We start from the raw sequence: 25,708 nt of genomic DNA on the forward strand, positions 1-25,708 counted from the left end.
AAAATATCTTAAAAGTTTAAAATATCTTAAGTGAAAATGATAAAAATACATTCAGAAACTATGGCTTGTGGAATCATTACTTCTCCCTCTTCATAGCAAGAAGACTCTACAATAAGATTAGGCTGTCCCCATCTCCCCGTGTAAATTAAACCTCCCATAATCACTCTCTATCCAATTAACGTTTTATTTTCTTTAGAGCACTTATCGCTCTCCGAAATGTTCTTCTCTATTTGTTGTCTAATTCCACTAGAATGTAAACTCCGCAAAAGCAGAAACCTCATCTAGTGTATTGCTCCTGTGTTCTCAGCAAGGCACTTAGAACATCTAATGCCTTTTAGGGGCTTGGTAAATATCTGTTGCATACATAAATTATGGATAAATAAATCTTGGTGAAAATATGTTTTAATTTACAGGGGAAAAGAAAAGACTCTGTACAGTATATCCTAACTAATTCAATTAATTAAGAAAATTTTCCCCGAGAAGTATTAATAATGTGACATTGTTAACAGATAGGCATGGGCATTTAGAAGCTAGTTATGAAAAAAGAATGCAAATATGTACAGATCCTTTTTAATACAAAAAATATTTACGGAATGATTTGAATTATTTTAAACGTTTCTAAATTTAAATCTTCCCAAGTTGAAAGGTGTTTTACTAAGAAGGACAAATGCCATCTCGAGAATATTTATGATCAGAGATTTCTGACCCAGCCTGAGACCCGGGGCAACAATCACCAAAAGTAATTCTTCTAATTGCCCTAACTAACTAACTACTCTTTCACATGTAGCCAAAATCTCCAAAGATGGTGAAAACTTGCCAAACACAAACTATACTCATTTGTTCAGATTGCTATGACACAGCACCATAAACTGGCTAGCTTATAAACAACAAACATTTATTTTTCACGATTCTGGGAGGATTGGTGAGAGCCCACTTACGACATGGCTGCCCTTCTGCTGTAAACTCACAGCGTGGAAGGGGCGAGAGATCTCTCTGTGGCCTCCCAGATGGGATAAAGGTACCGAACCCATTTATGAGGGCTCTGATCTCATGACATAAGCACCTCCGAAAGACCCCCATCTCCTAATACCCTCACCTTGGTGGCGAGGATTTCAACATATGCATTTTGGGGAGACACAAACATTTGGACCATAGCACAGACAGACAAAAATGGCAGAGCCAAGAGTTGAAATTTCAGGTGTCTAACTTCAAAGCCTGTGCTTTTTTCAATATATAATATTTTCCAGTAAATCAGAGTTTGATGACATGTCAGACATGAAAATGAGATAGAGAGAAGGAACAGTTTAGAATCGTTTGGCATTTACAAAATACCTGCTTTTCATGATCTTAAAATTTTTGTGGTTAATCAAAAAGTGAAGGTCACATTAATAAGGTACTAGATGCGGTCAGACAAAAGTCAGTATCAGGTAATACATACAAACAGCATGTATGACGTTCCATCCAGGGAAGACCATTTCCATCATCATCACCATCAATTATTGAAGAACCTACTGGATGACAAAGCAGGTGTTATACTAAGGAATTAACCCAAGCATTTGAAACAGTAAATTTGATACTCCAAAGATCTTATTTCTTGAGTTAACTACAATTAACTGGAAAGCTCAAATGTGTTGACAGTATGTTAGTGTGAAACAATTAAGATATGCATCTTTGTCAAGCAAATTTCCTCCTCACTTCCATGCATTGGAAGCCAAATGCATGATTAGTACAGATTTGTTCAAAGGATATAAAGTGGCAAAAATGCTGAACTAGTAACTGTATATATTGAAATTAAATGACAAATACTTGCTCTTTCACCTTGAATATTTACAGTAATATTTTGTTTCCTCTATGAGAGTCTTACTGCATGTAATAGAAAAGAAAATAAAAATGTCTTGAAATACAAGAGAATCTGATAAGGTCATTTGTAACATTTCTGAAAAGCTTTGAAATGCGGTCTTTAAAAAAATGCAAGTTTTAAAAAATGTCATCTATCAACATTTATTTCAGATTTATTCCAGCACAGATCAATACCTGATATAACTAAAGCATTGTTTTTCTCAATGCAAATGAAAAAAAAAAAAAAAAAGGAGCTTCAGTTAAAACAAGCCACATAGACCCAAATTTGAGATTCTCATAATTTTTGTCAAGTTCTACTAGAAAGTCTAAAAGTTTTGTTTGGACTTCTAGCTGGACTGGGAGTATAGAGAACTTTGCATTTAGGCACAATATTCCTAGTTACCTTTTTGCCCAAAGCTAAGGTTATCACTTTCGTAATGAGTATTAATACTTCCTGTAAAGCAATCTGCTTTACCACCTGTTGTTGAAAATATTCCATTTTCTTTCACAGTTGCTAGAAGATTCCTCTGCTTACATTTTGATTTCACACAGCTTCTGTGAGCCTTTCATTAGAAAGAAATCAATTCTGTAGCTCAATTAATAGAAAATGTTTGTTTATATTCTAAACAATCTGATCAGGAGTGGTTGAAAGGAGAGCTAAGTGATTCAAAAGAGGGAAATAGAATATGCAGTTTCGAAGCAACCACTGGCCGAAAGCCAAATATATTCCAGGGCTGCTCAGTGACCAGCAAGACACAAATTGATCTTGGTTGTAGTCATAGAGGGCAGGCAGGTGCTTTTGACCCCAAACAGTTGCATTTCTTGGCCTCCTCTGTTCTGGCAGTGTCATCTGTAAGGCCAGGTAGCAGAAGAGCCTGTAGGACTAAACTCTTTGCTGTAACTGACTTGATTCATCTGGTGGGGGAAGCCGGCCCTTTGCTGGATTTCAGCAAACAATTGCTGTGGCACCATCTTTTATAAGCATAACACTCAAGAGAAAATACATATTAAATTTCGAAAGGCTGTTCTTGGGTCTCTAATCTCCATACTTTTCTTTGAAGATCATGCTTTCCATGAATATAATGGAGCATCATGAGAAGTTAAATAATATAAATATTGAATTATAAATTCTTATTAGGAAATGAAATGATGTGACTAAATTTTTAGTTTTGGAGAAATATTTTCTGTTTTAACTGAAAAATAAAAAGTGTACATTTAGGAAAGAGGTATAGAATAGACCCCATCTCAAAATTCATACCAATTTTTAGGAGACACAGAGAAATTAAAACCCACGGCTAAGCCTACATAATTACAAATGCCCATTTAATCACATGAATTCAGCCAACAAAGTAAATTCCATAAAAATCAATAAAAGTCTCTTTAGTTTTCTTTTCAGTCACATAGATGAGATAAACAGTTGACTAGTTGAGGATATTTTTAAATGGCCTTTTAAATAAATATCTGTTGTTCTTTTATTTAATCACAAAAGTAATACATGCTTATTATGGAAATTTTATAAAATATGAAAAGATCCAAAGTACAAAATAAAATTATCCATAAAGCTATTGTTCAAGTATAATCATCATTATGTTTTTATTGTATGTCTTTTGGATTTTTCTATGCATAAATTATATGTATGTTTACAAAAATATTGGGTTAAAATTGTATGCATCATTTTGTGACTTGTTTTCCCCCTCAATATTATACACAGTTTTCCTTTATTCTACTACATTTAATCTCTTATGACTGATATGTAAATTGTTGTCAGTGTTTTGTTAATATAAATACAGCTGCAATAAATGTCTTTGCAAATAAATTTGTATATCTACTTTCCATTATCTCATTAGGGAAATATTAGCACTGGAATTCTAAGATAAACACTTAGCCTTGTAGAAACATTGAAATAAATTATACTCTTACAAATGTGATAATAAGGCTAGTTTGACGATGCCCTAGCTAACACTGGGTGTTATCAACCACCTGTCTTCATATGTAGACAGAGCATAATCTAACAAGTGCAGGAGATGGACAAGTAGATATATTTCCTTGTAAATGGTCCAGAGATTTCCCCTGAGTTTCCTTTATGCTCAATTATAATAAGAGTCAGAACCAAGTCTTCAAAAGCAGGACAAAGGGACTAAATTGACAAGAATTTGGGCCACCATGTCCATAACTTTCCTGTTGACTCATTTGTTCCTGCACACTCATGTGCCTTAGCTCTGAGGCTGCCTTTGTTTCAAGTTACTCAGTAAATCACAAAAGTCAAATCAGCAACAAAAGAAGTGAGTTGGAACACAGTACAGTGGTTGGCACTTTTATCCCTGCAAGTTCAATGTTTTATTAAAGTATATTTGTCTATTTATCCATGAGACTAAAAAGCTGTGATTTGTTCCATCTTTTGTTACCCACAACAAAATCAGTATATTGAAAACAAACAAAACCAAATTAGTTTCCTAAGAAAATTCCAAAGGAATTACACTATCACAGGCATCAACAGTGTTTTCTATAAAGGACCAGATAGTAAATATTTTAGGCCTTGCCAGCCATATGGTCTCTGGCACAATTATTCAACTCTGCCCTTGTAGTATGAAAACAGTAATAGACAATATGTAAGCAGATGAGCGTGTTCCAATAAAACTTTATTTACAAAAATAGGCAGCTGGCTGGATTGGACCCTGAGGCTGTACCCTCAGGCAGACCCTCAGTCTGCCAACCCCTGCTCCATCTTACTATTTGATTGTAAAGAAAAAATACACCAAGGAATGTTTGTATAATTATCTTCCTGAAATGAAATCATTGTTTATATGAAGTGAAATCATTCTTTGCATTAAGATATAATTTTTATTAAACATCTGTTAAGTGTGAGGGATCACATGAGCCCCTGACATTCTAAGAAAGGGCCATAGAAGGGACAAGTCAAAGAAAAGGGCTGAAGGTGAAAGGGTCTCCACAGGGTGCCCTTTGCCTCACCCAAATAAAACTTAATACTGAAACTCTTCTAAAGTATCTTAGAGCTTATAAATCTTCATAGTTAGGAACAATGCTAGACCCCAAAGCAAAAACAGAGCTCTGCTCGGTGAAAAGGGACAGCTGTACCATCACCAGTGAAGAGCGACCATTATCATCTTGATCACTGAGTATTAGTATTGGCAGGTTTGTTGCACATTATCGATTATTTTGGTGCTTATTTGGAGATAATTTTCAAACATTAGCTATCATGGCTAGTAAGAGCAAATAACAAAGGAGTGACGGAACGGCTTGAAAGTGCTTGTGAGAGGCCTGAGATGACAAAAGAAATGTTCAAATGTAAAGTCAGAACTAATACACAGTTCTTTTATAAAACCACTTAATATAGCTGTCAGATTGTATACACTTTTATAGTGTCATTTGGCTCTATGAATAAAAGGACTTATGTATCAATGAGCTAACATGCTCAAAAGTTCAGAAGAGACTTTGTATTCTTTTCCTTCATGACACAAACCTTTCTGCCAAAGAATTTTGGCTTCTGTTGCAGATTAATTATGGCCACAAATCCTTTGACACTTTTACTGAGAGCTGGGCTCTATACTCTCTCAGATTCTCTGACTAAAAGAGTACAATGAAAGCCCCCTTTCTCAGTTTTCAGGCCTAGGTCTCAGGAGCCTACCATTTTCATTTTCTGTTTCTTGTAACACTACACTTGGAACCATGAATGGCTGAGTAAGAAGTCCAGTTACCCTGCTGGAGAGTAGGAAATCCAACTATCTTGGGACACAGAGAGGCCCCAAGACCATATGAAGAGGAATAGGGGCCCAGCTGAGCCCAGCCCTGCAGCCATCCCATCAAGGCATCAGCCATGTAGGCAAAGCCATCTTGGACGCTCAGGACCAATTCAGTGGCCAGAATGTTAGCAGAAGAATCACCCAGCTAAATCTTTTCCAAATTCCTGACTCACAAAATTGTGAGATATAATAAACGTTTTTTGTTGTTTTAATCCACTAAGTTTTGGTGTACTTTGTAATGCAGCAATAGGTAACTTGAGTAGCATACACGAATGACAAACAACAAGAGATACTTATATGCATCCTAGCAATTAATTACTTTGCGTTTCTCTCTTTTATTTTCCGGTTACTTTCAATAAAATACACATCCCCGGTTTTGCACCTCTGGGTGTCGTCATCTGAAAGTTCTGTTTCACTTCCTAAACAATGACCTTCACCAAGAAATATCTAAGATCACTGTTGACACATAATTACCAATAAAAAAATTACTTTTTAAAAATTTAAAATCTGGGGAGATTGGTTCAAGATGGTGGAGTAGAAGGACGTGCTCTCACTCCCTCTTGCAAGAACACTGGAATCACAGCTAACTGCTGAACAATCATTGACAGGAAGACACTGGAACTCACCAAAAAAGATACCCCATATCCAAAGACAAAGGAGAAGCCACAATGAGATGGTAGGAGGGGCGCAATGAAAATAAAATCAAATCCCATAACTGTTGGGTGGGAGACCCACAAACTGGAGAACACTTATACCACAGAAGTCCACCCACTGGAGTGAAGGTTCTGAGCCCCACATCAGGCTTCCCAACCTGGGGGTCCAGCAATGGGAGGAGGAATTCCTAGAGAATCAGATTTTGAAGGCTAGCGGGATTTGATTGCAGGACTTTGACAGGACTGGGGGAAACAGAGACTCCACTCTTGGATGGGCACACACAAAGTAATGTGCGCATCAGGACCCAGGGGAAGGAGCAGTGACCCCATAGAGACTGAACCAGACCTATTTGCTAGTGTTGGGGGGTCTCCTGCAGAGGCGGGGGGTGGCTCTGTCTCACCATGAGGACAAGGACACTGGCAGCAGAAGTTCTGGGAAGTACTCCTTGGCATGAGACCTCCCAGAGTCCACCATTAGCCCCACCAAACAGCCCAGGTAGGCTCTAGTGTTGGGTTGACTCAGGCCAAACAACCAACAGGGCGGGGACACAGCCCCACCCATCAGCAGGCAAGCAGATTAAAGTTTTACTGAGCTCTGCCCACAAGAGCAAAACCAAGGTCTACCCACCACCAGTCCCTCCCATCAGGAAACTGGAACAAGCCTCTTAGATAACCTCACCCACCAGAAGGCAGACAGCAGAAGCAAGAAGAACTGCAATCCTGCAGCCTGTGGAACAAAAACCACATTCACAGAAACATAGACAAGATGAAGAGGCAGAGGGCCATGTACCAGATGAAGGAACAAGATAAAACCCCAGAAAAACAACTAAATGAAGTGGAGATAGGCAACCCTCCAGAAAAAGATTCAGAATAATTATAGTGAAGATGATACAGGAGCTCAGAAAAAGAATGGAGGCAAAGGTCGAGAAGTTGCAAGAAATGTTTCACAAAGATCTAGAAGAATTAAAGAACAAACAAACAGAGATGAACAATACAATAATTGAAATGAAAAATGCACTAGACGGAATCAATAGCAGAAGAACTGAGGCAGTACAACGGATAAGTGGCCTGGAAGACAGAATGGTGGAATTCACTGCTGCAGAACAGAATAAAGAAAAAAGAATGAAAAGAAATGAAGGCAGTCGAAGAGACCTCTGGGACAACATTAAACAAAACAACATTTGCATTATAGGGGTCCCAGAAGGAGAAGAGAGATAGAAAGGACCTGAGAAAATATTTGAAGAGATTATAGTCGAAAACTTCCCTAATATGGGAAAGGAAATAGCCACCCAAGACCAGGAAGTGCAGAGTCCCATACAGGATAAACCCAAGGAGAAACATGCCTAGACACATAGTAATCAAATTGGTAAAAATTAAAGACGAAGAGAATTATTGAAAGCAGCAAGGGAAAAACGACAAATAACATACAAGGGAACTCTCATAAGGTTAACAGCTGATTTCTCAGCAGAAACTCTACAAGCCAGAATGGAGTGGCATGATATACTTATCGTGTTGTAAGGGAAAATCCTATAACCAAGATTACTCTACCCAGCAAGGATCTCATTCAGATTGGATGGAGAAATCAAAAGCTTTGCAGACAAGCAAAAGCTAAGAGAATTCAGCACCACAAAACCAGCTCTGCAACAAATGCTAAAGGAACTTCTCTAAGTCGGAAACACAAGAGAAGAAAAGGACTTACAAAAACAAACCCAAAACAATTAATAAAATGGTAATAGGAACATACATATAGATAATTACCTTAAACGTGAATGGATTAAATGCTCCAAACAAAAGGCACACGCTTGCTGAATGGATACAAAAACAAGACCCATATATATGCTGTCTACAAGAGACCCACTTCAGACCTAGGGACACATACAGACTGAAAGTGAGGGGATGGAAAAATATATTCCATGCAAATGGAAATCAAAAGAAAGCTGGAGTAGCAATTCTCATATCAGATAAAATAGACTTTAAAATAAAGAATGTTACAAGAGACAAGGAAGGACACTACATAATGATCAAGGGATCAATCCAAGAAGAAGACATAACAATTATAAATATATATGCACCCAACATAGGAGCAACTCAGTACATAAGGCAACGGCTAACAGCTATAAAATAGGAAATTGACAGTAACACAATAATAGTGGGGGACTTTAACACCTCACTTACACCAATGAACAGATCATCCAAACAGAAAATTAATAAGGAAACACAAGCTTTAAATGACACAATAGATCAAACAGATTTAATTGATGTTTATAGGACATTCCATCCAAAAACAGCAGATTACACTTCTCAAGTGCACACAGAACATTCTCTAGGATAGATCACATCTTGGATCACAAATCAAGCCTCAGTAAATTTAAGAAAATTGAAATCATATCAAGCATCTTTTCTGACCACAATGCTATAAGATAAGAAATCAATTACAGGGAAAAGAACGTAAAAAAAAACAAACACATGGAGGCTAAACAATATGTTACTAAATAACCAAGAGATACCTGAAGAAATCAAAGAGGAAATCAAAAAATACCTAGAGACAAATGACAATGAAAACATGACAATCCAAAACCTATGAGATGCAGCAAAAGCAGTTCTAAGAGGGAAGTTTATAGTTATACAAGCCTACCTCAAGAAACAAGAAAAATCTCAAATAAACAATCTAGCCTTACACCTAAAGGAACTAGAGAAAGGAGAACAAACAAAACCCAAAGTTAGCAGAAGGAAAGAAATCATAAAGATCAGAGCAGAAATAAATGAAATAGAAACAAAGGAAATGATAGCAAAGATCAATAAAACTAAAGGCTGATTCTTTGAGAAGATAAACAAAATTGATAAACCACTAGCAAGACTCATCAAGAAAAAGAGGGAGAGGACTCAAAATAAATAAAATTAGAAATGAAAAAGGAGAAGTTACAACAGACACTGCAGAAATACAAAGCATCCTAAGAGACTTCTACGAGCAACTCTATGCCAGTAAACTGGACAACCTGGAAGAAATGGACAAATTCTTAGAAAGGTATAACCTCCCAAGACTGAATCAGGAGGAAATAGAAAATATGAACAGACCAATCACATGTAATGAAATTGAAACTGTGATTAAAAATCTTCAAAGAAACAAAAGTCCAGGACCAGATGGCTTCATAGGTGAATTCTATCAAACATTTAGAGAAGAGCTAACACCCATCCTTCTCAAACTCTTCCAAAAAATTGCAGACGAAGGAACACTCCCAAACTCATTCTATGAGGCCACCATCACCCTGATACCAAAACCAGACAAAGATACTACAAAAAAAGAAAATTACAGACCAATATCACTGATGAATATAGATGCAAAAATCCTCAACAAAATACTAGCAAGCAGAAGCCAACAACACATTAAAAGGATCATACACCATGATCAAGTAGGATTCATCCCAGGAATGCAAGAATTCTTCAATATATGCAAATCAATCAATGTGATACACCATATTAACAAATTGAAGAATAAAAACCATGTGATCATCTCAATAGATGCAGAAAAAGCTTTTGACAAAATTCAACACCATTTATGATAAAAACTCTCCAGAAAGTGGTCATAGAGGGAACCGACCTCAAAATAATAATGGCCATTTATGACAAACCCACAGCAAACATCATTCTCAATGGTGAAAAACTGAAAGCATTTCCTCTAAGATCAGGAAATAGACAAGGATGTCCACTCTCACCACTATTATTCAACATAGTTTTGGAAGTCCTAGCCACGGCAATCAGAGAAGAAAAAGAAATAAAAGGAATACAAATTAGAAATGAAGAAGTAAAACTGTCACCGTTTGCAGATGACATGTTACTACACATAGAGAATCCTAAAGATGCCACCAGAAAACTACTAGAGTTAATCAATGAATTTGGTAAGGTTGCAGGATACAAAATTGATGCCCAGAAATCTCTTGCATTCCTATACACCAATGATGAAAAATCTGACAGAGAAATTAAGGAAACACTCCCATTTATCACTGCAACAAAAAGAATAAAATACCTAGGAATAAACCTACCTAGGGAAAAAAAAAAACCTGTATGCAGAAAACTATAAGACACTGATGAAAGAAATTAAAGATGATACCAACAGATAGAGAGATATACCATGTTCTTGGATTGGAAGAATCAATATTGTGAAAATGACTCTATTACCCAAAGCAATCTACAAATTCAATGCAATCCCTATCAAATTACCAATGGCATTTTTTACAGAACTAGAACAAAAAATCTTAAAATTTCTATGGAGACACAAAAGACCCAGAATAGCCAAAGCCGTCTTGAGGGAAAAAAACAGAGCTGGAAGAATCAGGCTCCCTGACTTCAGACTATACTACAAAGCTACAGTAATCAAGACAATATGGTACTGGCAGAAAAACAGAAATGTAGATCAATGGAACAAGGTAGAAAGCCCAGAGATAAACCCACGCACATATGGTCAACTATTCTATGAGAAAGGAGGCAAGGATATACAGTGGAGAAAAGACAGTCTCTTCAATAAGTAGTGTTGGGAAAACTGGACAGCTACATGTTAAAGAATGAAATTAGAACACTCCTTACCACCACACACAAAAAAAAACTCAAAATGGATTAAAGACCTAAGTGTAAGACCAGACACTATAAAACTCTTAGAGGAAAACATAGGAAGAACACTCTTTGACATAAATCACAGCAAGATCTTTTGTGATCCACCTCCTAGAGTAATGGAAATAAAAACAAATGGGACCTAGTGAAACTTAAAAGCTTTTACACAGCAAAGGAACCCATAAACAAGACAAAAAGAGAACCCTCAGAATGGGAGAAAATATTTGCAAACGAATCAAAGGACAAAGGATTAATCTCCAAAATATATAAACAGCTCATGCAGCGCAATATTATAAAAACAAATAACCCAATCCAAAAATGGGCAGAAGACCTAAATAGACATTTCTCCAAAGAAGACATACAGAAGGCCAAGAAGCACATGAAAAGCTGCTCAACATCACTAATTATTAGAGAAATGCAAATCAAAACTACAATGAGGTATCACCTCACACCAGTCAGAATGGGCATCCTCAGAAAATCTACAAGCAACGAATGCTGGAGAGGGTGTGGAGAAAAGGGAACCCTCTTGCACTGTTGGTGGGAATATAAATTGATACATCCACTGTGGAGAACAGAATGGAGGTTCCTTAAAAAACTAAAAATAGAACTACCATATGACCCAGCAATCCCACTACTGGGCATATACCCAGAGAGGACCATAATTCAAAAAGACACATGCACCTCAGTGTTCATTGCAGCACTATTTACAATAGCCAGGTCATGGAAGCAACCTAAATGCCTGACTGATGAATGGGTAAAGAAGATGTGGTACATATACACAATGAAATATTACTCAGCCATAAAAAGGAATGAAATTGGTCATTTGTAGAGACGTGGATGGATCCAGAGACTGTCATACAGAGTGAAGTAAGTTAGAAAGAGAAAAACAAATATTGTATATTAATGCATATATGTGGAACCTAGAAAAATGGTACAGATGAACTGGTTTGCAGGGTAGAAATTGAGACGTAGATGTAGTGTCTTTCCCCCCTTGGTGTCCACAGATGTATGGACACCAAGGGTGGAAAGTGGCGGGGGGATGGGTGTGGTAGTGGGATGAATTGGGAGATTGGGATTGACATGTACACACTGATGTGTATAAAATGGATGACTAATAAGAACCTGCTGTATTAAAAAAATAAATAAAATTAAATTAAAAAAAATTTAAATCTGCCACAGAACCAGTGTGATTTGGCAGACAGATCTTAAAAATAAGCAATGGAGCAAACAGTTTAATATAGTAATTAATTTCATAGCCAAACCCAACTTAATCACCATAGCCAATGATTTCCAATCCTAGTTTTAAAGCATGCCAGCATCATTAATAGATTCAAACAATCACACAATTCTCTTTAATATCTCAAAAAAAATCATTTTCTTTCATTCCCTTTAGAATAAAAATATAAAACATGTCAAACAGCAGGAATCTGGGTAAAGGGTAAATGGTATGATTCATGCATAAATAAACTTCTTCAGAATGTAGAATATGTGCCATAAGAATATGTAAATACTTGTTTATATAAGATTTTTGTATCCCCATTTGGTATTGCCATCTATATAATTCTACAGCAACATTCTATTCTCTTAGGTAAAGAGCCAGGAAGTTTGTTGCATCTCTGTAACCACCTCTCTTATGGTCTCACAAGATGTACCAGTTAACTCATGGGAAAAAAAAAAATTTTTTTATCATGAAGAGAAAGGATAGTTTATGAATGAGAATTCTTTTCTATAGAAATTACTTTCTAACATAGGCTGATGTGGTACGGTATTTCTCAAAGAGGTATATAGGATTTGAACACCTCATGATATTAACATGTATTAATTGAATTAAAAAGTGCCTTTGCAAATAAGGTCAGGAAAATTTAGGAAGGAAATTGTTAAACACGTTTCCTTTTCAGAATTTTCTGGGAAACTTTAATGTACTAAGCTCTATGAACCTCTAAGGGATCCCATGGTGTGCTGAATCAAACATAGATGACTGTGGCATCCTTTTTTGGAAAAGCATTTTGGGGAATGAGTGTGGACTGAAACACACTTTGGGAAATACTGGCAGAGTGGAAAGATCTGGAACTTGGAGCCCAAAGGCCTCGGTTATAATCTTGATCTTCTATTTACTGGCTGAGCAAGTCATTTACCCACTATTAGTGTCAATCTCATCTTATGTAAAAGGATCATTATGCATGCACTTACTGGTACTCCACAGAGTTCTTATGGGAAATAAATGAGAAATTTTAAGTAAAACTTACTAATTCAATGCCTGCCAAAGAGCAGGCCCTCCTGATCAAATGCTGGAGGATGATTGTCTTTGTATGACAACATCTTTAGGTTTTTTAAGGTACTGGTGAGAATTCTGGTGCTGATTTCTTATCAAGTTCAAACATTTACCCTACTTGGATGAGCCTAGATCCAGTTCTCCAAAAATGAACCCCTGCAGCCTCACAACATCTCATGGCAATGACCACAGAACATGATATATTGTCTGCTGAACTGAAGGTCAACTTGGTTTTGTTGTCAAACCCATCTGACAGATAGACAACTAAACTCAGAGATTCTAAGTTAATTTCTCAAGAAAATATAAAATGGAGATGAAACCTATCTTACAGCAGAGGGCTAGTATCAGAAATTCAGAACATGGTCCATCTCTTTGACCCTTTGTTTCCTCACTTATAAATAAAAACAATAATTGCCCCATAGGATTATTTTGAGAAATTTGATATTATGTATGGTAAGTACATTGTGTGGTATAGGATATAATATACAGTTAATAAACTGGCATCAAAAAGATTTTTCATAGAATTATATAATATTGAAATTAAAAGATCGCTTATAGACCACCTAATCCAATTCCTTCCTTTCTAGAATTTAAAAAAAAAAAAAGCTCAGAGGGATGAAGGAATTTAGCCAAAGTCATACTGTTCTTAATGGCAATGCCAGGCAGGAAGTAATAGCTTTCTCCAAATATTCAAAGAAGGAGAATAGATTGGTCCTGTATGACCCCAGGGGATAAAATCGTGTGAAAGCCAGTGCAACATGAAGAAGACATGTCTAAAAATCTCTGTTCCCCTGTTGAAATGGGTTGCCTCGGGCTGTGCTTCCCCCCTATTATGTACTGAAGCTAGCTCTAGGAAGATGAATCAGGCCAGATGTACAGTGATCACTCTCTGGGGTGTATGCATTGGAGATTAATCATATGCATTGTGGCTTGGCCACAATCGTGACTTGGCACATGGTTGACACATTACCTAAGATGGGCCCAGTCCTATGACAGAGCCAGCTCTGGAACTTCTACTTTACAAGAATATAGGAGCCACAATCTCATTGGAAGAAAGGACTCAAAGCTGTAATTTCTCAGCACTTTGCATAAGACTGAGACTATACCAAGTATCCATATCAAAGAGTAGGGTTTCAAGGAGATTAGAGGGAGACTAAATTCCTTTAACCCAGTTGGCATTGCCACTGGGTATATATAGAAGTCTGGTTCGACTCTGCTGGATGATTAACCACAATTTTAGAATCTGTAATTTTCTGTTATCTGTACCAACAGCCTTTTTATGTGGATAATTGAAAATTGGCTGCAATTATGAAATCTGACCACTCAAGACAAACTCGTTGAGCATCACTCTTGAGAAATAATGTGGATTGAGATATTCCACCCACTAGACAACCCAAGTAATGTTTGCTCATGATGAAAGAATGTGCTGTCAATCACAGTACCCCAAACCAAAAACAACAACAAAGAAAGTCCTCTCTTAGAAGCAATCTGAGTGAAACAGGACTGATAGCAGCAACAAAGGAGAAGTGAGAGGTGATTTGAGGAAGTAAGATAAAGTTCAAGTAAAGGCTGGGATATTTCAGTGGAACCTATTAAAAGGGGAACTCCAAGATATGCCTTGCATTTGCTCAGATCTGGACCTGAGTTTGCATATTTTATGATTTCAGAGTGTGTTCTGAATAAAACAGCAAATATACTTAGTATGAGTGGTTAATGAGGCCAGCAGTAAAGTGGGCACATCCTGTTACAGTGCACATAATAATACAAAGCTAACATTAACCAAGCGCTTACCGTGGGCAGGCACTGTGCTAAAACGTTTCACATGAGTTAACTTGTTCAGTCCTCCTAACAGTCTTGTGATGTCAGTACTATTCTTAACCCATTTTCAGGAAACTGAAATTTAGAGAGATTAACTACTTTCCACAGCTGACAAGTGTCTAACCTCAGGTTTGAATCAATGTCTTCTGACCCCAGACCCATACTCTTCACTATTGTACTATAGTGCACTGTAGGCTATACTGTCATTTACCCCTATGACATCTGAAATGAAATCCAGTCTTGTTGCATTAGAGCTGCTGCTTTTGTTCCTGAAGAAGCCCATCATTTACCACCTCGAGTGGCCAGCCTTTGGGGAATGATGTGCCTCATTCATGTCAATCCTTGGAAAAAACCTACCCCAAATAAGTTCTTTTCGCATCAAGGTCATCAGAGATCAAAGATCTACTAAGGATGATAAGCTTGATCAGGAGAAGTGGCATAAATTGAAATATAATCAGGAAAACTTTCTGACCATTATTTCACTTACATTGATAGTTAAGGAGTGGCCCACAGGTGTTGCTGAGGAATCCACTCAAAGGCCCAGCCTATCTGTGGCAGCTCTAACTTTCCTCAACATAAAGAAGGTTGGGTACAAGACCAGCCATATACATGTATAAAGCAGGTGAACTTTCAGGATGCTGAAAAGGGCGCCTGCACCTACATTGTTTTCCTCCAGAATTGCCAACTGGTCTGAAATTCTCACCACTACTATCACTGATTTGGATCAAGCCCCCTGTCTTAGAACATAAATATGTTCTTGAAAAGGTGAATACATTTATACATCAGCATTCACTATAGACCAACCAGTGAGCTGTAGTGATAGGAAAGAGAACTGGGCTTCAAGGGAATGAGACCACGGTAGGTAAATTTTGATGAATAAGACAATTGGAAAGTCACCACGGTGGTTTCCAAACACAGGTCTGCAGATAGAAGTTGGTCCACGGTGAAGTTTTCATTAATTTATGGTGAAACATGAGCAACAAGGACAATGTAGTAACTTTTTAAATTAAAATTGTAAATTCTGAGATGATGTTCTTTTTGGATGGTACTATGTCGTTTCTTTTATAAAGTGATAGTGATAGTAGACGAAGGTTGTGTTTTTTTCCTTAATGTCTTTACTTAGCAAAATAAAAAGCTAGCAACTTTTCGTTCATCTTTAATGTGTACATGCACATGTGCTAAGTACTTCACATTCGATATTTTATTTATCTTCACAATGACCATATGAAGAATATCCTGTGATAATCCCTATTTTATGGATGAGGAATCTCAGGCCTGGAGGATAAATAACTTACCCAATGTAATATAGCTACTGAGTGGCAGAACTGTGATGTATCCTCCTTACTCTTCCAATTTAGGGTAGGGATATTGAGGCCTTTATGGGAGGTATGGGTGCTAAAAACAGAGAGAGAAATGTTAGAGGAACTGAAGTACAGAAGATAAATTTCACCTACTTAATTTTACCATAGGCTCCCTAGAACTTTGCTTCCAAAAATATTTCCCCTTATAGTCAACATTTATAAACTAACATCATAAAATCCTACAGGGCTAAGCAAAAAGAGCCTTAAGGTTTAACTTCTTATTTTTAATAAATGAGGAAACTTAGAGGTAGTGTCTGACTTAAAATTCTAAATACTTGCATTGCACTAGCACTCAGAAGTGTTTATTTAAAGCAAAAGATATAACATAGCTGTTATTGCTACATGTAGAAAAAGAAAATAACAAAAGAAAATGCAGCCTGATCAAATCAGCAAGGTATCTGAATGTGATAAACTCTAGCTCAGCCAACTCAATCATCCATCCCAAATGAAGCGCAGTAAATAGGAAAAAAAGACTCCAAAATACAGCTAATTTCAACTCAGTGCTTTGTACATAGTAAGCACTCAGCAAACAGTCAAGTACTAAAAAGACTGAATGAGTCCCTGATTTTATATTACTCTTCATAACATGGGCAACATGCATCTTTTCTTGTTCTAGAAATGAACATTGAAGACCTGTGAAGACGCTTAACCATGAAATAACTCTTACAAGGCTACGTTTTAATCAACTAAGTCTTGCCACTGACTAGATGTGAAATGAAAATGTGCAAATATGTTAATATAGACATACATAATGCATGCAGTGATTAACTCTTAAGAATGAGTATCATTCATTTGGCATTTTTCCAAACTCTCAACATTTGAAAACATTTTACATTACTGTGCCTTTTTGCCACCAGGGAGCCCAGCTAAGTCCAGAATCGTGCTAACTTCAGGGAGGGAGGTGGAATTCTTAACAACCACAATAACCTTGGCAGGCAGCTCTCTTATGCATGCTCTGGAGCACACTACCAAGAATTAGAATAAAGAATAAAGGATATGCTCAGCATTTCCAAGTACTTATGTACCCCTAATTGGCATCTCCTGTTGACTATGGGACAAATGAGTGAGGAGTCATTTAAATTACTTTTTTGGAGCGTGAGGGTAACTGAAACAGAAGTGTTTTGTGGACTCAGCCCTAAGCTTCAGGAATCCCATTATAACTCATATCTCTAAGCCAAATTGCTAAAGAAGTCCATGTAATGCTTTTGAAAGGCAGGCATTGAGGTGGGGACCCCTCGTCTACCCTGTAGATCAAGATACAACCTATTACAGTGGGAACTCAGGTACCACACTGAGGCACTTCCCACCATGGCTTGGGTTTGTATGAGAAACATGATCAAATGGAATTTGATTCCTGAAAATGTATAGAGACAGGTAATTTTCAAGATGCCTCTTCACTAGGGATGAAACTAGGACTTGGAATTGTGGGTGATGACCAGCATAGTTCACAGGCTCCTCTGAATATGGGGCCAAGGGATTCCTCACTTAAACCCCTGTCCCACATTTCACTCATCCCCTCAAATGGTTGAGGCATTTGGCATCATATTCATTTTTATTGGATTTTTTTTCCTCTTGAAAACTTCTAAGCCAAGATCTAATTACATAATCTCATGATACGTCTATCATATAGGGATATCAAGGCTAACACTGTTGGACTGTATGCTAATCAATAAAAACTAGATCTATTTTAAATAAATAAAAAAATAAAGACCTTGTCTTAATTCTCTCTTTGGCCTCCAGTGCACAGTACATGCTTATTCCATAGTGGACATTTCATAAACGTTTACTGCATTGAAAAGAATTCCTATGGTGAGGAATTTTTACCTTGGTCTTTGTTTGGCTGGATGTAATCATTTCTTGGTATTTTGTCATTTGAAATGTTTTGAACCAGTGAGTAGTAATACTGAGTAGCAACATAATAACAACTGATTTATTTAACTTTTAAGCCAGGAAAATTTGCCCACTCAGGGAGCAAAATTCAGTCATACAATCTACCGAGTATTTGCTTACTTTAATGTCGAATTTCAGCTTCTCTTGAAGTATTCATCAAGGGTGATCATCTGAAACTATTCTGAAACTATCGATTCTATAACTTTTGCCCTTTGATAACAATTGACAATTTGTCAATTAAATTTGTCAATTTAATAACAATTTGATACCAATTGATAACCTTGATAACTCAACTTCCCTGTTATCAATGCCTATTCCCTAGAAATAGGTAGAAGGTTTGTGAGCTACCAGTTAGATATTACTATATACATGCAATTACTATTACTCTCAATGGCAATGATTCAACATGCAAAAGTGTTGAAATAAGTTGTATATTGCAAGCAATAAATGACTAACTTTTAAAAGTGATATACTTTAAACATATTCAAATCTAAGACTATCCCAATAACATATATTCTCACTCATTCTCACTGCCATTTGAGTTGCTTTTCGTTAGTGAGAGAGAACAAGGTGGAATTATAGCCAGGTACCAGGAACTACACATAGCACACAAGGTCTCACTGGTCACTGGTTCACTTATGGGAGTGTGTGACACACGTGAATGCCATCAGCCACATGCATCACAGTGGAGAAAAAATTTGCAAATTCTTGTTCTATAGCCATAGTCTTTTTACGAACCCGTGTCCCCTGCATTGGCAGGTGGACTCTCAACCACTGCACCACCAGGGGAGCCTGCTATAGCCATAGTCTTTTACTGAGAATTAAAATTACCTTTGGAAAATTTACATTTACACATGTTACAGTGTGATTGTTCACCGTTATAAATAAGACAAGAGCTTCCCTGATGAAACTATTTAATAATGCACCTAACTACCTACATTCCTTAGTCTCCTTTTCTGCCTTTATTTTCCTCCATAGGATTTATCTCCATCTGATATACTATATATTTCAATTATCTGTTAATTACCTTCTTTCTAGAATATAAACACTCCTTGAGGACAGGGAGTTTTGTCTTGTTTTCTACTGCTTCTTCCACCTCTAGAATAGTCCATGAAATATAATTGACACTCAGTAAATATTTGTTGCTTTCATTAAAAGAAAATTTGGGAGTTTCCCTGGTGGCACAGTGGTTAAGAATCCACCTGCCAAAACAGGGGACACGGGTTCAATCCCTGGTCCTGGAAGATCCCACATGCCACGGAGCAATTAAGCCCCTGAGCCACAATTACTGAAGCCCGTGCACCTAGAGCCTGTGCTCCACAACAAGAGAAGCCACTGCAATGAGAAGTCCGTGCACCGCAACGAAGACCCAACGCAGCCAAAAATAAATAAATAAATTTAAATGTTTTTTTAAAAAAAAACAAAAAAGGAAATTCAGATGATGAATAAAGTAAAAACAGCCCTAACAGTCTAAAACACAATAGTTAGTCCAAAAGTAAAAGTAGAGCAGTGATGGAAGAGAAACCATCGAATATAGCGGTTCTTTTCTCTGCCTGACAAATTAGAGAAAGATACAACATTTTTCAAAGGCTTGAATAATATATAAATTCCAAGAGCTTGTGAAGAAAGGAATACTTCTCAAATCAACATCTTTTAAAGGAAAACTAACATTAATTGTCAGATTAGACAGTAATATTAGTAAACAATAGAATAGTAATTCTACTAAATGAAAGTAATAAAACATTCATCTGAACTATAGTGCTAAGAAGGATGAAACTAAGATGAATTCATTTTTATTTATCAGCTAGAAGGTAAAGGATTATAAAGTCTCATTTTATTTCACTAAAGAAAACCGTAAACTTGAATAATTCTAATGCTAAACATGAATTGGCTAATATGATATATTTGTTTATTTTTAATTAAACTATTTTGTGTAAGTGTGAATTCACATGCAATGGTAAGAAATAATACTGAGAGATCCCATATGGTAACATCTTACAAAACTATAGTACAATATCACTTACTGACATTGATACAGTCAATACATAAAACATTTTCATCACCACAAGGAATCCTCAGTAGCCGTATCTACTTCCATTCTGCCCCCAACCCTCCCCAACTCCTGGGAATCACTAGTACATTCTACATTTCTATAATTTTGTCATTTCAATACTGTTACACACACACACACACACATTTCTTTTTCCGGCCATGCTGTGTGGCTTGTGGGATCTCAGTTCCCCAACCAGGGCTTGAACCCAGACCGCGGCAGTGAAAGCCCGGAATCCTAACCACTAGGTTACCAAGTAACTCCCAATAATGTTACATAAATGGAATAATTTGTTCTAAGTTCACAGTATGTAATTTTGGGTATCGGCTTTTATTTTCACTCAGCATAATTCTCTGAAGGTTCATATAGGTTGTTGAGTGTATCAGTAGTACCTTCCTTTTTATTTATTTTTTTTAACATCTTTATTGGAGTATAATTGCTTCACAATGGTCTTCCTTTTTATTAAATAATATTCCATGCCATGGATGTACCATAATTTGTTTAACCTTTCACATGTTAAAGGACATCTTTAACATCTAGTTGTTTCCAGTTTTGGATATTATGTATAAAGCTGCTACAGATATTCATGTACAGGTTTTCATATGAACTTAAGTCTTCAATTCTCTGGGATAATTGCTCAGGAGTGCAAATGCTGGGTTGTATAGTAGCTGCATGTTTAGTTTTTAAAGAAATTGCCACACTGTTTTTCAGAGTGGCTATACCATTTCACATTCCCACCAGTAATGTATGAGTAATTTACTTTCCATGCATTCTTGCCACCATTTGGTGTTGTCACTATTTTTTAATTGTAGTCATTCTGATAGGTATGTATTGATATCTCATTGTGGTTTAAAATGTGCACTTCCCTGATGGCTCATAAAATTGTATATCTTTTCATGTGTATGCATTTTTACCATGAAATGTCTGTTTCTATCTTTTGCCCATTTTCCAATTAGACTGTTTTGTTTTTCACTATTGAATTTGTAAAGTTCTTTATGTATTCTAGATACTAGTTCTTTATCACATATGTGGTTTACAAATATTTTCTTCCAGTCTGGAGCTTATATTTTCATACTCTTAACAGGGCTTTCCACAAGCAAAAGTTTTTAATTTTGACAAAATCTGACTCATCAATTTTTCTTTGCTTGATCACGCTTTTGGTGTCAAATCTAAGATCTCTGTGTAGCCCTACATTCCAATTATTTTCTCCTACTTTTTTTCTAAAAGTTTTAGAGTTTTAAGTTTTACATTTGACTACAAGACCATTTTGAGTTAATTGTTGTATATTATGTGAGATTTACCTCCCTGTATGTTCCTTTACTATCCCTTGTTTACAATATAAATGTCTTCAATATTTCCTATGTAAAACCACAACAGACAGTGTTATAACTTTTGGCTTCCACCAACAATCTTAATTTAGAACCAAGAGGAGGAAAAAAAGCCTATTGTATTTACCTATATTTTTGTTTATCATGTTCTTCTGATGTTCTAAGTTTTCTTTTTTATCATTCCCTTTCTGTTTAGAGAACTTCCTTTAATTATTCTGATAGAGTTCGTTTGTTGATGACAAATTCTCTTAGTTTTCCTTCATCTGAGAATTTCTTGATTTCTCCTTAACTCCTGAAGGGCAATTTTTTGCTGGATATAGGATTCTGGACTGACAGTTCTTTTCTTTCAGCACTTGAAAGGTCTTATGCTACTTTCTTCTGGGCTCTTATTGTTTCTGATGAGAAATTTGCTGTCATTTGAATTATTTTTCCCTGTAGGTAAAATGTCATTTTCTCTGGCTGCCTTCAAAATTTTTTTGTTATTAGAAGTTTAATTTTACTGTGCTGTGGTGTGGGTTTCTTTGGGTTTATTTAGTTTGGGGTTTGCCAAGCTTCCGGAATCTATAGATTTCCAAATTTGGGAAGTTTTCATTAATTATTTCTTCAAGTCCTTTTTCAGTCTCACTTTCTCCTCTCCTAACGACACAAATGTTATCTTTTGTTTTGGTCCCACCAGTCCCTGAGACTCTGATCTTTTTTTTTTTAATTTAATTTTCCTGTGCTGTTCAGATTAGTAATTTCACTGTTCTATCTTCCAGATCACTAATTCTCTCCTCTGTACCTTACATTCTCCTGTTGAGCCCACCTACTGAGCTTTTTATTTTGGTTATCGTATTTTCCCACAATTTTCTAAAATTACCAATTGGTTCTTCTTTATATCTTCTATATAATTTCTGAGGCTTTGTACATTTTTTTGTTTGTTTCAAGTGTGTTTCTTTAAATTGCTCATTGATTGCTTTTTATCATGGTTGCTTCAAAATCTCTGACAGATAATTTTAACATCTGTGTCATCTTAGTGTTGGCATCTTTTGTCTTTTTTTTTCATATGAGTTTGAGATGCACTTATTCAACTGAGGTTCATTCATTGTGGAACCTCTGAAAGAACAATATCAGTTTCAGTGCTTCCCACTTCTTGGTGTGACAAATAATTTTTAAAAATGAAACCTGAATATTTTTGTATTCTGGAGCTTATTTAAATCTTCTGTGCTCAATAATAGCCACATGTGTCATAGTGGCTATTATATTGGATACAGAACATCTTGAACATCTCAGAACGTCTACTGGACAAGGGTGAACTAGACACTGAACAAAATGGCTCATGATACTACTAAATGTTGATGTAAAATACAGGGGAAGGAAGAAAAATATGAGGAAGATGGGTGAATAAATGACCCTATGAATTACAGGGATAGAAAAGATGTGGATTTATTCACAAGGCAAATCTGCAAAATGGACACCAACCTACTACCATACCATGGACTGAATTTTTAGTGATTCTAGCTGCAGGGGTCTGTTCCTAAAAAAAAAAAAAGGAATTCCCTTTTTCTATGAGTTGATGTAATTTGGAACAATAAAAGCTAATTGACGTGACAGCTGAGATTAGTGTGTATTTACCCTGACATTGCATGTTATGTTACATTGAGATATATCTGACTTTAGCAAATGTTGGACATATTCATTCAACATCATTTTATTTGATAGAGGAGATACAGCTACATTATAGAATTCAGTTTTTTTAAACAATAAATGAAATGATATAGAGATGACTTTGGCAAGAGAGTACAATTTCAGGGCAGCAAAGCCCAAATAAAGATAAAATATATACAAATAAATGTAAAATGGCTAAAAATCATAAAGATTTCAGAACTAGAGCTTCTTGTTATTTAATTTATTCAACAACTATTTATAAAATGTATGTTATTACAGTTCAAGCATCAGTTTCTCAGCTGAGAAACTGAGCTACAGAGAAGTTGGCTTCATTACTTAATGGGAAAGTAAGGAAAAGAAACCTAGGCCATTTCATACTACATCTAGTTTCTTTCCTATTTATATCATATGGCCATCAAATGTCTTTCATAGTCATACCAGCCACACTGGAGAGTTTTGAAAAAAATATCTTGTACTTTCTGCCTCCATGATTAACTTATAATTTTCCCTCATTAATTCATTCCGCATATATTTACCAAGTGCCTACAATGAGCCAGGAAATTCTAGGCACCAAAGTTCATCAGTGAACCAAACAAAGATCTGTGTTTGAACACTTACATTCTAGTGGAGGTAAATAAATAATAAATTAGAAGATGAATATTATGAAAAAAAAGAAAAAGTACTACAGGTTAAAGCGGGGTGAGACGGGAGGTATGAGGCAGATTAAGTCACTCTTGCAGGATCTATTATAACCATCTGATGGATCTCAGCTCTTCTCCAATATTCATCTCAAGTGCCACCTCCTCTATGAGGCCCTCCTTAATACCTTACTTAAAATTTATCTTTCCGCTCTGTTCCTTTAGCACTTCCTATCTCTATTCCAGCACTTAGCATTCTGCCTTGCGTAAGATATGAATGTATCTGTCTTTTCATTAGACTGTAATTCCTGAATAAAGAGAATGTGCCTTATTAATCATATTATCCCTTAAAGAGTCACACATGATGGTTGGCTTAATAAGCATTTGTTGAATAATGAAGTCTAAATTGAATGAACTGACAAAGACCTGGAATGTTTATAAAAGGTAATCCTGATATTAGAATTCAGGAATATAAATTCAGCATGCAGATTTTAGGGCCAGTTCTCTATCCATTCTAATCTTGTTCTGTTCTGCCCATACCTATGTGGCTAGAGAGATAGTATTTAGTTTTGTTGGAGACAGTCTTTATTTTCTGCTCTTGCTGATTTCTAGTAAAAAATACCACATATTCACAAATACCATTTGATTCACTTAACAAATCAAGCAAAATAGTGGCATCATGAGGAACTTAAATTTGTCTTCAGAGCTGTCATGCATTATCCACACAGCCTATTAAATTAACTGTTACACACCAGAATTTAGGCAACTTAACCAACACTATGACCCTTATATAATATCACACTTTTACCTGAGAAAGTAAGATTTATGTGAAATTGTCAATCTTAATTTCTCTTTTGCCAGTGAATAAAAAACACAGAAATCATCAAGCTATATTCTTCTCTATTTCTTTCATGAAATGTACTGCTTTACATGCTCAAGAACCAGTAGGACTTGTTGGTCAAGAAATGTATTTCTTACAGCATAGTAGCATATTATCTTGAAAGTGCTGTTATAAACAATATTTACTACATTCACAGGTACTGAATAAAGCATAGCTATGAAACTGATTTTGGTTATACATTCTGTAGGTATTCTAATTGGTAGATATGAATAAAAGACTTCCCCTAAGCAATCATATAACTAAAAGTACACAAAGTTTTCGCATCTTAATTCTTTAAAAAAAATCAGTTTTAGAATTTAAAGATTTAGTTAGTGCATAATTATAAAGTATTTATAAATTCTTAGTAATTCCGATATATTGAACTGGTTGAATTAGTGATTAGTGTTGCTTTTTTGAATAGAGATGTGACGACATGAAATATTAATGAAGGTTCTACTGGAATTGCTAATGATGGATTCTTCTTTTGAAGAAGAACTTAAAACAATTCTCTTTGAAATAAGGGAATGTGTTTGTATTTTTGATATTTTTATTAAACTGAAACATTGATGTTTCCCTTAAAGGTACTTATTTTTATCCAAGATGCACATACAGTATACATTTCAATTAAATTTTATCCCTGTTGTGCAGGGCATTTACTATAAAGGATAATCATTAGAGTTCTCATTATTAGAGAAACAGGGATTGATTATACATTATGATTATTATAGGAAAGTTGATGGGTCATAAGTGAGAAAGGTAACAATGGTGAGTGGACAAGAAAATGTGCAGGCCAGAAGCAGAAGAAATGTAAAAAACGTACAGGATGAGCATGAACACAAGAAACCATGTCTATACCTGCTAAATTCAATGTTTGTTTGGCTTAAAGTTTGGATCTTAAGTCTTATTTCTATTTTCCCATGTGAGTAGTAAAAGGCTGCATGCATGTGTATGTATATATAGGCCTGC

General features: G+C 36.0%; 1 long non-coding RNA gene across 1 annotated transcript in view; it reads right to left on the bottom strand.

Annotated features, from left to right (window-relative positions):
- The window catches only part of LOC307185898, a 73,521-nt gene that overhangs the window by 38,753 nt on the left and 9,060 nt on the right, over nucleotides 1-25,708 (bottom strand). Inside the window, exons 2-3 of the long non-coding RNA XR_013828202.1 lie at nucleotides 16,244-16,343; nucleotides 1,439-1,511 (exon numbers count right to left, since the gene is read on the bottom strand). This is a non-coding gene — a long non-coding RNA (uncharacterized lncRNA). The remainder of the gene's footprint in view (nucleotides 1-1,438; nucleotides 1,512-16,243; nucleotides 16,344-25,708) is intronic.

Source organism: Stenella coeruleoalba (assembly GCF_951394435.1).
Source record: "Stenella coeruleoalba genome assembly, chromosome: 4".
In the NCBI taxonomy this organism is placed as follows: domain Eukaryota; kingdom Metazoa; phylum Chordata; class Mammalia; order Artiodactyla; family Delphinidae; genus Stenella; species Stenella coeruleoalba.